We start from the raw sequence: 3,631 nt of genomic DNA on the forward strand, positions 1-3,631 counted from the left end.
ACTGAAGATTACTGAATAAATACAGTACTCAGTGTAGCCTGTTGTAATTGCTGTTTTATTTTTAAAATATTTTTTATTAATTCAACCATTTATGCATGAACAAGTATACTGCATTAGTCTTGTGTAACCAGACGCAAGACTATATACATAATAAAGGGACAAATAGAGATAAGTCAGTTTTAAAAGAACTTGTGTCCTATTTATTTAAAATATTTAGTTATTTTACTTTGAACAATGCATTCCATTCTCTTTTTGATAGCAAATACTTGTAATTCTCTGAATAATGTTGTACTATACACAGTAGCCTCTGGTTGATGTTCAAGCCAGCCTATACATTACTCAAACATTTCACCTGCCTCACTGTGTTGCACTAAACATGCCAGTTGTTCATCTTCAGTATCCTCATCTTTAGTATATTCATCTTCTTGCTATGGTTCAATATCAGAATGTAACAAATCTCATCATCTGTAAACAATTGCATGCCAGAGTCATTGTTATCAGTTCCTAGCCACTTCTCAAGTTCTTCATCCCCTAATTTTAGGCCAATTTCCTCGAAATAGGTGGCGAAGCTCTCAGCAGATATATCATCATCAAAATCATCGATTATGCCGTCATTATCAAATGATTCAACTTCTGAAGCAAGATTAATTCAAATTCTTATTCCTCGCAAAGAACCATATACTATGGATTTTGTAGGAACAGGGGGCAGAGCAGACGTTTCATCTTCCTCTAGAAATTGGTAGTACAGCTTTGCTAACTCTGGTATGCTTGGTGACAGATGAATGATCTTTCTCCTATACTTATGAAGTGTCCCTTTATTTCAGTCCAAGCCTCATGCATATGAACAACAACTTTTCAGTTAATTTCCTTTCAGAAATCAACAATAGATTTTCCTAAATCGTCCGCTACAGTAAGCTTTTGCAGTAACTTTTCTTCTTGACAGTTTGAAAAACGCCTTAGTCCATTCACTGTACTAAAGAAGTAGCATTTGTTGGCAAAAACTCAGCATAGATTGCACCATCTGTGCTTACAAAAACTTCTGGTTCTGGATGAGCAGAACAGTTATCTAAAATCAACACAGCTTTTGGTTCCTCGCCTAGTGACTTCAGTTGCTCTTGAACTTATGGTACAAAATCATTATGAAACCATTCACGGAACTGATCACATATCATCCAAAATTGACTTGATTGGTATACTTCACAGGTAATAAATCCATGTTCACATTTTTGAAGCAACGGTAGCCTTACCAATCAAATGCACTTGTAATTTGATTACACCAGAGGCACTAGAACATAAATTGAGAGTAACTCATTCTTTATTTTTTTCTTTCAGCAGCTGATTTTGAAATGACTTAGCAAGAGTGCGATCTGGAAGAAGTCGGTAATTGAGGCCAGTCTCATCACAATTAAAAATTTGGTTCATTGAAAACATTTCCTTACAAATAAATTCCCTAAAATCAAACATGAAAGTATCAGCTTGTTCTCTGTCCCAGGAAAATTTTTCACCTTCATTAGAGAGTTGTTGAATTCCATGTCTCTGGCTAAACCTCCACTTCCACCCATCAATGGCCACAAAGTTGCTACTCTCACCGTACAGTCGTTTGCTAAGATCAACAGCCTCTTCACGTAGCATCGAACCACTAATTGGTACCCCTTCCATTCTCTTTTGTTTAAGCCAAAGAAAAACTGCTTCATCTAGCTTTTGATCACCTAGTTTCATTGATTTATATTTCCTACTCAGTGCACTCCCCATTTCAATCATCTTTCTTAAAAATGCAAGTATCTTCTTTTTACTCCTGTTAATGTCACCAATAGTACTTTTCCCAATGCCAAACTTTTCCATTATAACAGTGTAAGAAACTCCTTTCTCAAGTAATTCTCTAATACTTTCAACTTGTCTTCTATGGTAAGTACTGTTTCTTCCTTTTTCCTACTGCTCGAGCTCCTGCTGTAGTAGTAGCCATACCTGTTGTCCCGAAGGCTGAAAGCAGCTGTAGTTGCACTGTATTGCACGTGATAACAATGATCAACTATATCTTTATAACTATTGACACAATTATTTAATTTCTAATTTTCAATTATACAATATTTAAAAATATACGGTACACCACGTGGTATTTCACAATGAGTCCTGGATAATCGAGGTCCAGATATTCGAGGTTGTACTGTACTAAGGAGGAAAATGAGTCAGTATTTCTAATGATGTTGGCATTATTATATTCATGTATATTTATAATATTGTTGAAGAAGTACCAATGCAAGAATGTGTATCACATGGCCTTCATAAAGTAAATAATAAAAAGAAAGTAGTACTTTATGATGAGTGTCTCACAAATATATTGTAGAGCCTGAACCTACCACTGATGATAAGCCATTTGTTGTTGATGAAACAGCTGATATTGGTGAAGCAACCTGTTTATGAAGAATTTACTGTTAACGGTCATATATCACGTTGATGACATTAAATTACACATCCTTGATGCTATTGCATTTAACAAGTAATGTGAAAAAATGCAAGGTTAATGTAAAATTAGTTCTTGAAATATTAATTGCAAGTCAAGGTTATTTAATAAATCAATTTATATTTCTGTTAATTTGCACAGAAGTTCCACTCAACTGGTAATAAAACGCTTTCGTTTATATACTAGTTGTCATTAGAATCATTTGCAAATTGGATTGCATACTCATCAACTGGTTGTACGTGTTATTTTATAATCGTTGATATTCTAATGTTCACTAAAGATATAATGTATAATGGAAATATCATACTAAAAATAACACAACAATTCAATACAACTTGAACATTTTTACTTGCACAATAATAATAAGTTATTATTAATTTAATAATATCTAACAGGAGGTCCTGGTAAATCATTATTAAAAGATAATGTCAGATCTACATAAGTAGACTTAGCAGAAACTGATTTAGCAAGATGAGATTTCATCCTATTACAAAAATAAGACAAAATACCGTATAGCTGGAAAATTTGGCGAAGAATTTAATTTGGCGAATTGGCGGTTCAAAATAAAACCGCCAATATTATAACAACCATAATAATTGCAATTATTATGGGCGGGTTCATTATACTAAAAAATGGCAGTATTTCTTACTATTTCAGTCACAGAGTCAAGACTGTGGGCAAGGACTGCCAAGGAGCAGCTTGAAGAAGAGCTGATTGTGCTTAAGGAAAAGACAAGATAGTCAACCGCCAAATTAAATGACCGCAAATATTATATTTAGGCAGTTTTGATGCAAAACCGCCTAAGTTTAGACCGCCAATTTTTCTGGCTATACAGTAGTAACAATAATAGAAAACTGACTAATATTAATACTGATTGATAATTTCACTGATATTGATTGATACTATTAATACTGTTTTACATCAATACTGATATATCTTACTTCTGTGTGAGTCTTTTCTTATTTCCTTGTAATAAAGAACATATATCATTTTTAACACCTAACACAACACTGAGGAAATATTATTGCTATTATTTTTAATAAGTATATAACATAAATTTTTATAAAAGCATCAGATTAGTCTTTTGTCCAGCTTTTTGGGAAGGAGTTCTTTTGGTAAGGAACTGATCATAAAATCCTTTAACTTATAACAAAACAGTTTGAAAACTAT

Source organism: Amphimedon queenslandica, unplaced genomic scaffold, assembly GCF_000090795.2.
Source record: "Amphimedon queenslandica unplaced genomic scaffold, v1.1 AMPQUscaffold_13515, whole genome shotgun sequence".
NCBI lineage: Eukaryota > Metazoa > Porifera > Demospongiae > Haplosclerida > Niphatidae > Amphimedon > Amphimedon queenslandica.